The sequence below is a fragment of the Hyperolius riggenbachi genome, chromosome 11 (assembly GCF_040937935.1).
Source record: "Hyperolius riggenbachi isolate aHypRig1 chromosome 11, aHypRig1.pri, whole genome shotgun sequence".
NCBI classification, from domain to species: domain Eukaryota; kingdom Metazoa; phylum Chordata; class Amphibia; order Anura; family Hyperoliidae; genus Hyperolius; species Hyperolius riggenbachi.
In genome coordinates, this window is record NC_090656.1 from 41,256,237 (window position 1) to 41,269,505 (window position 13,269).

General features: G+C 46.1%; 2 protein-coding genes across 7 annotated transcripts in view; one reads left to right on the forward strand and one right to left on the reverse strand.

The window, feature by feature from the left end:
• CEP89 (centrosomal protein 89) overlaps nucleotides 1-13,269 on the reverse strand; it is a 363,467-nt gene that overhangs the window by 183,084 nt on the left and 167,114 nt on the right. The window lies entirely within an intron of this gene.
• LOC137537683 (E3 ubiquitin-protein ligase RNF182-like) overlaps nucleotides 1-13,269 on the forward strand; it is a 62,105-nt gene that overhangs the window by 46,610 nt on the left and 2,226 nt on the right. The gene's annotated exons all lie outside the window — the stretch shown is intronic.

Below are 13,269 nucleotides of genomic sequence, written 5' to 3' on the forward strand. Positions count from 1 at the left end.
ATAACAACACACATTTCATGTGGTATCATTTTGTTGAGCTTCTGCAATGTCACAATTCACAATAGAGTTGCATACATTTATCCCCAAGATGAGAGATGATGAGAGAGTATAGTAGATAAGAATTCTGCTGCACCAATCTCAGGATAAAAGTCCAATTTTTACTGAGGCAACTGTGGACAAACAGCAATACAGCTAACACGTATCGGATCAAAGTTATGGCTCCTTAGTCATAGCCATAAGTTTGCTCCGATACGCGTGAGCTGTATTGCGGTTTGTCCACAATTGCCTCAATAAAAATTGGACTTTTATCCTGAGATTAGTGTGTAACGATCGGTGTCAGCAACCAGAGAGAGAATCTGATCCTTGGCGATCCGCAGTATCCCCAAGAATACAGATATACCCGATTATTGAGGATCTGCGGAATCGTCAATAATCAGATATGTCTAACCTCTAGACACCTAAGAGAGTGTAAGTGTTTGGTGCAACAGTAACAACTCTGAGTGAAGACCACCAGAGGAGCTGGCGGCCTAAGACTCCTGAGGAATTCACCCCTGACTGTGGGTGATATTCCTGTAGCCTGTGGACCCCTGAGCGAGGGACCGAGGCTGGGGTTGCAGGAAGCCCTGCTGCTGATATAAGGTCTTGCCCTGAACTGGGCTAACGTAATACAGTAGTAGCACAATCCTAGTCTTGGGTGTGAGGTCCGTAGTCACAACACCCTGGAACTAGTCTGGAGCATAACATAAATTATAATACAATTCCCTAGTCTTGGGTGTGAGTTCCGTGATCATCAACACCCTGGGACTAGTCTGGAGTATAACATAAATGATCATACAATTCCCTAGTCTTGGGTGTGAGTTCCGTGATCATCAACACCCTGGAACTAGTCTGGAATATAACACAAAGACAATACAGTTCCCTAATCTTGGGTGTGAGGGCCTTGATATTAACACCCTGGAACTATGCTAGAGAATACACAGAAGATACACAGTTATTCCTAGTCTGGGGTGTGAGGGCCTTGATCTCAACACCCTGGAACTGGTCTAACAAATAATACAATTCAATTAGTACTTTAAGCTATCAACAGAATCTGGCTAAGTGTGAATTCCCAGGTCCACCTAGTTCAAACACACTGTAAGGATCTGACTATGGTCTGAGTGCCTTCACGTAAGTGTTAGCAATGGCAGAGAACCAGCAACTGACAAGCAGCAGAATATATAGTAGCTGGACTCTGCCGCCCCGCCCAATCCACTCAGCCATCCATGAGTCCTGCAGGAATCAGCTGATCTTCCTGATCAGCTGACACTTCCCCTGCTGGTATAAAGGTCCTGAGTTAGGGCCCGCACGCGCGTAGCTCTCCATCTGCCTATGTGCACTAACAGACCCAGCCACACCAAGCGCATGCTGCTGCATGCAAACAGCCACGTTGGACGCGGAAACAGCCGCTTTGCTATCAGGACATGCGGCGGCCTTTTCGCATTCCACCATATTACCAGACGCGTGTCTATGCGTGCAAACCGCCGCGTTGGACGCGGAGTCAGCCGCCTTGCTCTTGACACACGCGGCGGCTTTTCCGCGTTTTCTCACACAGTGAAGCGGAAATCTTATCTACTACATTTTCCTGACTCTTTGGTGTTCAGCTCCCGATCACAGCAGGTGCAGTGGTTGCAGCGACCCGTTTTTCTGGATTAGATGATGAGTCGGACCGCTGCAAAAATTCCTCTACAGCACATCCTGAAGATTCTCGATGGGGTTAAAGTCTGGACTCTGCGTTGGCCATGTGTGATAATTATGTCTTATGCTTCCTGAACCACGCTTTCCGAATTTGAGCTTGCTGAATCCTGGCGGTCATCTTTGAATGTGCCCGTGCCATCAGGGAAGGAGAAATTCTCTGATGGAATAACCTGGTCATTCAGTATACTCATATAGTCCACTGACCTCATTCTTTGAGCACATAATAATTAACTATGCAGTAATTAACCAATGGGAGACTCTTACCGATTAGTTTTAATAAATCCAGGTGTGACCTCTTTTTTGGACAGGGAGTGTAAATATCAAGAGCAACAGAATGAGATTAATCAAATGATCTCTTGCAGAAAGCAAAACCTCATGAGAATGATTTTGCCGATTCCTATTCATTCTCAATGGTTTAACCAGGGTTCTCTCACCATCTATCCACACAGTTAAAATTCTGTGGTGAACATGCTCTAAGAAAGAGTTCATAAGCCCTGGAAAAAGGTTTGTTAAAGGAATACAATCGATTAAGACAACTTTTTTTTTTTTTAAATACCCTATATTAGGGTACACATTACCACTAGTGCTAGGGGCACTTTATTTGTTCATCCAGTTCTCTCTAGCTCTCTCCCTGCTTAAAAATCATCCTCTCCTAACTACACTGGGGCAGATATACTGGGGTAACTACTGGCTACACTCACTGGGCTAACTGTACTTGCTATACTGGGCTAACTGTACTTGCTATACTGGGCTAACTGCACTTGCTACACTGGGCTAACTGTAGTTGATAAACTGGGCTAGCTATACTTGATATACTGGGCTAACTGTACTTGCTATACTGGGCTAACTGTACTTGCTATACTGGGCTAACTGTACTGGCTACACTGGGCTAACTGCACTTGCTACACTGGGCTAACTGTAGTTGATAAACTGGGCTAGCTATACTTGATATACTGGGCTAGCTATACTTGATATACTGGGCTAACTGTACTTGCTATACTGGGCTAACTGTACTTGCTATACTGGGCTAACTGTACTAGCTATACTGGGCTAACTGTACTTGCTATACTGGGCTAACTGTACTTGCTATACTGGGCTAACTGTACTTGCTATACTGGGCTAACTGTACTTGCTATACTGGGCTAACTGTACTTGCTATACTGTGGTAACTCTACTAGCTATACTAGGCTAACTGTACTAGCTATACTGGGCTAACTGTACTAGCTATACTGGGCTAATTGTACTAGCTATACTGGGCTAACTGTACTTGCTATACTGGGCTAACTGTACTTGCTATACTGTGGTAACTGTACTTGCTATACTGTGGTAACTGTACTAGCTATACTGGGCTAACTGTACTAGCTATACTGGGCTAACTGTACTAGCTATACTGGGCTAACTGTACTTGCTATACTGGGGTAACTATACTAATTATATTGGGGTAACTATACTACCTAACTAACTATACTGGGGCAACTATAGTCCTTATACAGGGGCAACTATAGTCCTTATACAGGGGCAACTGTGTTAGCTACCTATACTGGGGGCAACTATACCTAGATGCCTACTTACCTATATACTACACTCAAAATCGGGGAAAAAAGCGCGGGAAGCGCTGCTGTATTATGAGATGCTGCAACCGAGGACAGGAGCTATGGGGAATATAAGGAAGGAAGCGACCGGCCGCTCATAAGGTAACAGGAGCGGCGGCCGCGGGGGGGGGGGGGGGGGCACCTCTCCTAACTACACTGGGGCAGATATACTGGGGTAACTACTGGCTACACTGGGCTAACTGTACTAGCTATACTGGGGTAACTACTGGCTACACTGGGCTAACTCTACTTGCTATACTGGGCTAACTGTACTTGCTATACTGGGCTAACTGTACTAGCTATACTGGGCTAACTGTACTTGCTATATTGGGCTAACTGTACTTGCTATACTGTGCTAACTGTACTTGCTATACTGGGCTAACTGTGCTTGCTATACTGGGGTAACTATACTAATTATATTGGGGTAACTATACTACCCAACTAACTATACTGGGGCAACTATAGTCCTTATACAGGGGCAACTGTGTTAGCTACCTATACTGGTGGCAACTATACCTAGATACCTACTTACCTATATACTACACTCAAAATCGGGGAAAAAAGCGCAGGAAGCGCTGCTGTATTACAAGATGCTGCAACCGAGGACAGGAGCTATGGGGAATATAAGGAAGGAAGCGACCGCCCGCTCATAAGGTAACAGGAGCGGCGGGTGCGGGGGGGGGGGGGGGGCACCTCTCCTAACTACAGTGGGGCAGATATACTGAGGTAACTACTGGCTACACTGGGCTAACTGTACTTGCTATACTGGGCTAACTGTACTTGCTATACTGGGCTAACCTCTCCTAACTACAGTGGGGCAGATATACTGGGGTAACTACTGGCTACACTGGGCTAACTGTACTAGCTATACTGGGGTAACTACTGGCTACACTGGGCTAACTGTACTTGCTATACTGGGCTAACTGTACTTGCTATACTGGGCTAACTGTACTAGCTATACTGGGGTAACTACTGGCTACACTGGGCTAACTGTACTTGCTGTACTGGGCTAACTGTACTTGCTGTACTGGGCTAACTGTACTTGCTATACTGGGCTAACTGTACTTGCTATACTGGACTAACTGTACTTGCTATACTGGACTAACTGTACTTGCTATACTGGGCTAACTGTACTTGCTATTCTGGGCTAACTGTACTTGCTATACTGTGGTAACTGTACTAGCTATACTGGGCTAACTGTACTAGGTATACTGGGCTAACTGTACTTGCTATACTGGGGTAACTGTACTTGCTATGCTGGGGTAACTATATTAATTATATCGGGGTAACTATACTACCTAACTAACTATACTGGGGCAGCTATAGTCCTTATACAGGGGCAACTGTGTTAGCTACTTATACTGGGGGCAACTATATCTAGATACCTACTTACCTATATACTACACTCAAAATCGGGGAACAAAGGGGGCTCTGCCGCCGCCATTAGCCACGCCCCCAAATCCCCCGCCCCCCCCCCTCCGGAGGGGGGCCTCGGAGAAAATTGTGGTCAGGATAGTGGGCCCCGGGCTCAAAAAGGTTGGGGACCCCTGCTGTACACTATTCCTGACTGACTGACTGGCTTGTGATGGTGATACATTCCAGGCTGCATCTACTTCCTAGGCTGCTGAGAGGGAGAGACACTGTTTACAAAGGCATTATCATAATAATAATAATAATTAACTAATAAATAATTATCAGGAACGTTATCAGTCAGAGAAAAGAAGACAAGGAACACACATTGCTGGAATCTTCCTTACCACCATCTGAATAAGATTGTTTCAGCAAAGGGATAATTAAACTATACACTGAGGGGGCGTGACCAAGATGGCGGAGTGAACAGACGTGCCTTCTCAGCCTCTGCTGTGTAATCCGCCTTAACTCATCCTAAACGGCTTCTATTTTCTTTAAAAACACAAGTCCTGGATCGCCAAGAGCTCCCGGAGGTCTTCCGTATGACTCGGAGCAAATTTGCAAAAGAGGCAGACGCTGCAGCTACTCCGGCCTTGCCACGCGGCTCAGGGACCCAGCAAGCAGCCATTCCCAAGAAGCGCAGTAAGGCCGTGCAGACAATGGCGGAGAGAGAGACGGAGAACCAGGCCACCCTGCTGGACGTGCTAACAAAGCTGGACGCTAAGCTATCCGCAAAAATAGATGAAGTGCACGTAGACACCGGACTGATCCGCCAAGATCTAGTCAAGATCCGTAGCAGGCTAGCGGAAGTGGAGGACCGGTCGTCCGCGAACGAACGGGCGGTTGCTACCAACACTACTGACATCCAGTCCCTTGTGCGGAGGGTGAAGCGGCTTGAGAACAGAGCGGAGGACTCCGAGAATCGCTGCAGACGGAATAACCTGCGCATAGTGGGCCTGCCGGAGGGAGCAGAAGGTACCGACGCCATTACTTTCACTGAGGCTCTGCTCCGGAAGCTGCTCCCGGAGGCTGAATTTTCACCGCAGTTTGTGGTCGAGCGAGCTCACCGCCTTCAGGCCAGGAAACCCCCGCCGGGCAACCGACCGAGGGCCTTCATACTCAGGCTACTTAACTTCCGTGACCGGGATCTAGTACTCCGTGAGGCGCGCCGAGTGGGAGAGCTGCCGTACGAGAATGGGAAACTCCTTATCTTCACCGATTTCACTGCGGAGACGCAAAAATTGCGCCAATCCTTTGATGCAGTCAGAAAGCGGCTAAGAGACAAGGGGATCAAATATGCTACCTTATTCCCAGCTAGACTGAGAGTTGAAGATGGCAAAACCGTTCGGCTCTTTGATACGCCAGAGGAGGCTGCCACGTGGATCGAGGCCTTACCAGACTGACTTCTGCCTTTTCAAGTATGTATCCTATACTAACTGGGACCGCAGCGTTTGTCCTATCTAGGATCAACCACTCTCTGCTATAGGGACTCTGGCCTCCAATAGCTGGACTAATGGCCTGATTCCCGTGGGAGCATAACGCCCCATTGTATCCTGCTGTACTCCTTTTATTCAATGGCGGGACACGCTGTGTTTACTTCCCTGCTGAGTACAACGCTGAGGCCTTTCATCCTCGCACCACGCTCTGATCGGACATAAGCATGGGCTGCCTGCCTGGTCGATCGGCCCCCGGGGGCCCCTTGTTGCCTATGCCTCCGGAGCTCTTGGTATTGCAATGTTTAAGCCGTTTGCTATTTTATTGTGCATATAACACAGCTTCTGCTGATGTGAGCTCTATTTCTGTCATGTTACTGGAATGTTGGGGTTATGGGATTAAGTATTCTCATTGTTGGGGGGGAATACAGGGAGGGATAGGGTGGGGGACTCTTGAGGGTGGGAAAATTGCTTTGGTGTGCATCGCATTGATTATGAATGAACTGCTATGGGGGTCGGTTCCCCAATCCCAATCTCTATATCATAAAGATGGCCATGGATACTAAATCTATCTCCATTATCACGTGGAACGTCAGAGGACTCAATAATAAGATCAAGCGCTCTCTTGTTCTCAATTATTTGAAGCAACAAAAAGTGCATATTTGTCTCCTACAGGAGACTCATCTGCAGGGAGGCCGTACACTCGCTGTAAAAAAGCCCTGGGTAGCAGCACACTACCACGCCACCTTTTCCTCTTACTCTAGAGGTGTCTGCGTGCTGGTCCATAAACAATTGCTATATGAATTCATATCACTGAAACTTGACCCCCATGGCAGATATGTGGTTTTACATGCAAAATTTAACTCTATTGAATATGTTGTGGTCAGTGTGTATCTCCCCCCTCCTGCGGAAGTTAAGTTCCTATATGACTTGGTATTACTCACAACCCAATTCCCATCTGCCCATTTAGTAATCGCCGGAGATTTGAATTTAACAATGGCGCCCTCTGATAGAGCTCCTCCATCCCTGAGACATTCGCCTGAATTACGCACGTGGGCCGAGGCCCTTGACCTCACCGATGTCTGGAGATGGAAGTACCCGGACACGCAGGGTTTTACTTGCCAATCCTCAACATACCACTCCATGTCCAGACTAGACCATTTTTTTGTCTCTCGAGAGACCCTCTCGTCGGTGTTGGCGATTGACCGCCTCCCATGGGCCATATCAGACCACGCACCCCTTAAACTAACGCTGTCCACGGGAGGAGTTAAGTCTCTGGCTGTTTGGAGGCTCTCTGCGTATTGGCTAAAGGATGCAGATGTTCAGGGGGAAATACACACTGACCTACTGGAATACTGGAGTACCAATACGGGGTCCTGTTCTGCTGATGTGGTGTGGGACGCTTCTAAAGCCTACATAAGGGGTGCCTTCAGATCCACCATTAAAAAAGTGAGGGATACACGCAAACTGTCCTTAGTCCAAGCAGAAGACCTTGCTAGAATCAAAGAAGTGGAATTCTGCTCCACTCATTCCTCTGATGCGTTCCGGAAATGGAAAGCTGCCCAAATCAAAGTCAACCTCCTAGAGGTCGACCTTACAAAAAAGTTCCTCTTAAGACAAACACATCGCATATTTGAGCAGGGAGAGAAATGTGGTTCCCTACTTGCCTGGCTTGCCAAGGACCACACTAATAAAGCCAGTGTACCCTTTATCCTTGATGCAACAGGCACTCTTCACACCTCACCACCTGACATTAACCGTGTCTTCAGAGACTACTATCAGGACCTGTACTCTTCTAAGGTAGCTTATACGTCGGATGCTCTTCAGGAGTATCTTGGGGGGATCTCCTTGCCGCGACTGGAAGCGGAACAGGCCGAGCTCCTAGATACTGACATAACTGCGGATGAAGTTGAATTGGCCATTGCCAGTATGTAGTCGGGAAAGACGCCGGGTCTGGATGGCATCCCAGTAGAATACTATAAATTATATAGAGAGGATCTTAGCTCTCAGCTGGCTGATCTCTTTAACTACATGCAGACCCGTCGCCTCATCCCAGACTCCATGAGAACTGCTCTTATTGTGTTGATCCCCAAGAAAGACAGAGACCCCAGGTACTGCGCCTCCTATCGACCGATCTCCCTACTGAATGTAGATATTAAAATTCTCGCCAAAATATTAGCTAGAAGACTGGCCCGGGTGGTTGGGGTTCTTATCCATCCTGATCAGACTGGGTTCATGCCGAACAGAGGTACGGACATCAATCTGAGGCGTTTATACACCAATCTGCTGGTTTCTCATGACAATGCTGGCACAAGAGCCATTGCCACGCTTGACGCTGAAAAAGCGTTCGATTCGGTTGAATGGCCGTACCTCTGGGAGGTGCTACGTCTGTTTGGGCTGGGTGACAAGTTCATCTCCTGGGTTAAGCTCATGTATTTATCCCCTCTGGCCAGAATCAGAACCAATGACGAAATTTCAGATCCATTTCCACTGGAGAGAGGCACCCGGCAGGGCTGCCCACTCTCCCCTCTCCTTTTCGCATTAGCAATCGAGCCGGCGGCTGCTTTGCTTCGCACAGCACCCGAGGTTGTTGGGCTCTCGGTGGGGAGATTGGTCGAGAAGGTGGCGCTCTACGCAGACGATATGCTGTTATTCCTAGGTGACACGGGACCCTCACTTACAGCAGCACTCCGCATTCTAGACCAGTTTGGTGGCTACTCAGGTATCCGCATAAACTGGGATAAATCCCTACTCTACCCAATTGATAGTGCAGGTTCACCCTTACTTCCACATACCCAACTGAAATGGGTCTCAAGCTTCAAATACTTGGGAATTCTGATTGATAAAGATATTAGCCAATATATTTCTATGAACCTTCAACCTGTTATTGACCACTTTTCTCGTAGAGCTACCTCATGGAAGTCTCTTCCGCTCTCAGTCGTGGGGCGGGTGAATCTCTTCAAGATGTTATTTCTTCCCAGGTTCAATTATGTTTTCCGCCAATCACCAGTGTGGATCCCACAGTCCGTTTTTCGGAAGGTGGACTCGATACTCTCCAGCTTTATATGGGGCGAGGGGGCACCGCGGCTGTCGCTTGCCACACTGCAACTCCCCATTGATAGTGGTGGGCTGGCTCTTCCCAATCTACAAAGGTATTTCTTAGCCTCGGTTCTCGTGACCACAAGATGGTGGTTCAGTCAGGACGAACGTAACACTGCAGCATTATTGGAAGCGGCAATTGTCGGTTCTCAAGAATCTCTTACCAACCTTCCCTTTAGGGGAATCAACAAATTCTCCACTACTACAGCCCCAATGAAAACCACTGTCAGGGCATGGGAGAACAGCAGGTCTGGCCTGCGGAAGCCGTGCACCCTCTCCCCCTTCACACCACTCTGGGGCAACCCTAAGCTGGCAAACTTTATCTCCATTCCAGACGCACAACTATGGGCCTCTAAGGGTATCAAACAGGTGGTCCATTTGGCTCCAGCTGGAACGCTGCTAACTTTCCCACAATTGAAAGCTAAATATCACCTGCCGAACAGAATGCTCTTTCGGTACCTTCAGGTCCGACATGCATGGCAGACCCAGTTCCCAGGCTCTTGGACGTGGGAATCTGACCCAATAGAGAGTATCCTCCTGCGGGAACACCTGGACAGACCCCTTTCTGAGGTCTATGCTAGACTGAACCCGCTATCCACCCCTAGACTTGACAAAGCCAGAATTAGGTGGGAGGCTGACGTGGGTCCCCTGTCCGATCAAGAATGGGGGGATTTCCTTAGCTGCATGGACGGGGTCTCGATCTCTGCCGTAGATAAATTTTTGCATCTTAAACTAATTTACAGAACCTATCGCACCCCACTTCAGTTACGAGCCATTTATGCAGATAGATCGGACCTCTGCCCCAAATGTAAAAGGGAACCTGGATCCTTCTTTCATATGACCTGGTCTTGTGACGTAATTCATGATTACTGGACACAGGTGGCCGCCCTGCTGACCGAGGTTCTGGGGGAGAGGATTGTGGTGGACCCCAGGAGCCTACTCTTAGGCTTGTATACTGATGCTACCCTATCCACACACTACATCACTCTATTCAATATTCTGTGTATGTATGCTAGGAAGGAAGTTTTCCATAAATGGTTTTCTGACGATCCTCCCTCTAAGACTTTATGGATTAAGAAAATTAATAGGGCAATGACATGGTATAAATTAACATACCTAAACAGAAATTGCCCCCAAAAATTTGATTTGATTTGGCTACCCTGGTCGGATTATATTACCTCTCATGATGTTCTCAGTGATGCCTAAGGTTTTAAAGAATAGTCCTAGCCTGAACTTTCCCTCTGTTTTCTATTATACTGCTATTAATTTAGAATTGTGTCCCTCTAAAGTGTATCTAATGCTGACAGCCTTTACCTGCACACTTTTATCGCTGGAATGTCCAACCGGCCCATGGGTTCTACCTTGATATTTAAGATATGATCCTTGCGATGCACACCTGGGAAAGGGGTGGGGGGGAGGGAGTCGGGATAGGGTGGGATGGGGAATGTATGTTATGTTTGTATGTTAACAAAACTCAATAAAATACGTCTATTAAAAAAAAAACTATACACTGAGGAGTTGATAGCAACCCCCCTGTGCAGGGACATGGTCTAGCCCTTTAAAAGTCATCACTTTTGTATCTAAAAACTGACGGAGGATTTTACAGCAGAGAGGCAGAGCTGTGTGAGAAAGGAAACTGCTCCTATTACTTGTGGTAACGTGTGCCCTAACATACAGCAAAAAAAAAAATGCTTCAATCGATAGTATTCCTTTAAGCCTAGGGCTAGTTAAGAGTGTTTCACATCAGTCAGATTCAATAGTCAAGTAGCATTACCAAATTGAGCAGAACACACAGCATGATGAACCTGAAAGAAGCGCAAGAACATTTTGTTATTTAAGTTATATTTTTCCTTTGAGCTTGTCAAATGTGAGAACTGCTCCCTGTAGACTTCCTTTTGATTTTAATGCCGATTATTAATAAAAGTGACTTGAATTTTAATAAATGCATATGGTAATTTGTCATATACTCAAGATTAATTAACCTGCATTTATATTGCAATTCTCAGTCCCTGTCATGATGCTTCACATACAGTGTACTTCCCAGACTTCTTGTCAGTAGAATGTCAGCTATTGAGACTGATTTGCTCTGCAAGCCCTGAAGTACTCCAAGTAGACTATCTGCATCTGCAAACAAGGTACTGCAGCACACAAGCTGCCTATGTGAGGCTTCCCTGTCCTGAATTGCAGATACAGACTGTCTGCCTGCATTGCAGTTATACAAAGACACTGCAACTTGCAGATGAGTGACTCACACAGGAAGAATATTTTTGAGTTATTTTAGCCTTTAAAGTGGACTTATGATGACTAATAATTACACCATCTGCATATTTGTTTGGAATATGACATTTCAAAGCCGCTTTATTGTAGCCAAACTAAATTCAGATTTGAAGAATGTGAATTCTCAAACCAATCATGTTAACTACTGTAAATTCTAAGAATGATATAGTATTACATTGAGAACTCTACTTCATAAATGATGACAAATATAAAATCTTTATATAACTGCAGCTGTGTACCTATCCATGCCTCTAATGCCTTCTTTTGGACTCAGTTCACCACCTACTTCCTGCAAAGTACATGTTCTGCCTCCTCATCTAGACACAAGTTATTATTATTAAGTATTTAGATAGCGCTGACATCTTCCGCAGCGCTGTACAGAGTACATAGCGTTGTCACTAACTGTTCTTCAGAGGGGCTCACAATCTAATCCATATCGTAGTCATATTTCTATATTGTGTAATGTATGTATCGTAGTCTAGGTCCAATTTAGGTAGAAGCCAATTAACTTCTCTGTATGTTTTGGGCAGGGCTGTGAAGTCGATACAAAAATCATCCAAATCCAACTCAGACTCCTCAGTTTATGAAACCATGAACTCCAGGTACCCAAACCGGCTCCGACTCCTACTCCACAGCCCTTGCATGGCTATGGAGTGGGTACAAAAATCATCCGACTCCAACTTCTCAGCCCTGGATTTGGTACTGTGGGAGGAATATTGAGTGCCCGGTGGAATCCCACGCAGACACGAGGAGAACATACTAACTTTGTGCAGATAGGGCTCTGGCTAGGATTTGAATCGGGGACCCAATGCTGGAAGGCGAGAATGCTAAGTACTACACCACTACAAAGGAGTATTTTGAGTAAAGTTGGTCAAATGGTAAAGTTACTGGTCTTTATGCAAATTACGTAATACATTATATTTGTAAAATGGCCCTAAAGCGTGTAAAGTAAATGAGGCAGCTACTTTCTGAAAGATAAGCAATTCTGACGCCACTTGTAGGTATCATGAAGCTCAAATATTGCTTTGTTTCATGCCTGTAGTTATGTGGAATGATGGACAAGATTGCGTGCTGTTCATAATGTATGCAAAAAAAAATAAATATAGAAAATGGAATACCATACTGCAAGCCTTTGACATAATAGGCAGCATTTCCCCATGCAACTCTGATTTGAGGAAATGCTGCATATTCCGAAATAGTGAAACAGACCATAAATGCTAAAATTAAAAAAAATATATCTCCTCCACTGGGTCAGTCTGTGTGCATCAGCCAAAATGGGCACAACTGTGTCAGTGGCAGAGAATGGGAAGTGAGAGTATTCTACAGACTTTACCAGGCCTCCCCTGACTCTGCTATGTGCAGTCAATGTATTATTCAGAGTACAAAACTGCACAGCAGAGCACAGGATGTCACTGCGGCTGGCATGTCATTAATGTGACAGCTTGGCGGATTGCAAGTGACAGACTACCACTGCCCTGCTGCCATTATGTCTTCATGGGGGTCGCTGCCTTTTGCAGAATACAGAATCTATTTGCATTTGTTGACACAGAGTCCAAAAATGGATTTTAGAGGTCGTCATGGTTTTACTGATGCAACAAAAAAAAGAGATGTGATTTATGCGTAGAATGCAAAAACATGTCCAATTTGAGTTCCGCCCTATGCTTCGATAAGATAAAAGCTATCCTAGATGCCACCCTCCCAAAATTTGAGGCAATTTGGAAGCC